At 38.7% G+C, this 527-nt stretch overlaps 1 non-coding gene across 1 annotated transcript; it reads left to right on the forward strand.

Moving 5' to 3' along the window:
- The first annotated feature begins 227 nt into the window (after window positions 1–227).
- On the forward strand, window positions 228–311 carry TRNAL-CAA. Its single transcript has one exon. It is a non-coding gene; the product is annotated as a tRNA-Leu (tRNA).
- The last annotated feature ends 216 nt before the right edge of the window (window positions 312–527 follow it).

A 527-nucleotide genomic window follows, 5' to 3' on the forward strand; every position in this document is an offset into this window, starting at 1 on the left:
TGAACTAATTCAGCTTTTTCTTGCTGAACTTTCATCAAAATATCTTTCACATTCACATTTTGCAACTGAACTAATAGCAAACTACAAACGATATAACGTGGGTTGAGACAGGTGCAATTGTAAATTGGTATATCTCGGGTATAATCCTTTGGGGACTGCTGTGTAGAATTGGTGACTCGGAGATGGTATTTGTAAGCTAGTCCGTTTTCTGAATCTTGTCCACCGATGTCAGGATGGCCGAGTGGTCTAAGGCGCCAGACTCAAGTTCTGGTCTTCGAAAGAGGGCGTGGGTTCAAATCCCACTTCTGACATTTTTAACTACATTTTTAGTTTTTCATATTCTCTCCATCCTAAGCTTTGCATCCTTTCTCTTCCAAGCCATTTGCCATCATATATAATTGTTGGTTAGAGAAAGCCAAACTAAGCCTTCAACAGTTGCAAGGTATACGTCAGGCAAAGATGAACTTCTTATAAGCGTTCCTTTTTCTTTTATTCGTTTTTATGGACAAACAATGTGACTATTACAT

The sequence above is a fragment of the Papaver somniferum genome, unplaced genomic scaffold (genome assembly GCF_003573695.1).
Source record: "Papaver somniferum cultivar HN1 unplaced genomic scaffold, ASM357369v1 unplaced-scaffold_27233, whole genome shotgun sequence".
Lineage (NCBI taxonomy): Eukaryota > Viridiplantae > Streptophyta > Magnoliopsida > Ranunculales > Papaveraceae > Papaver > Papaver somniferum.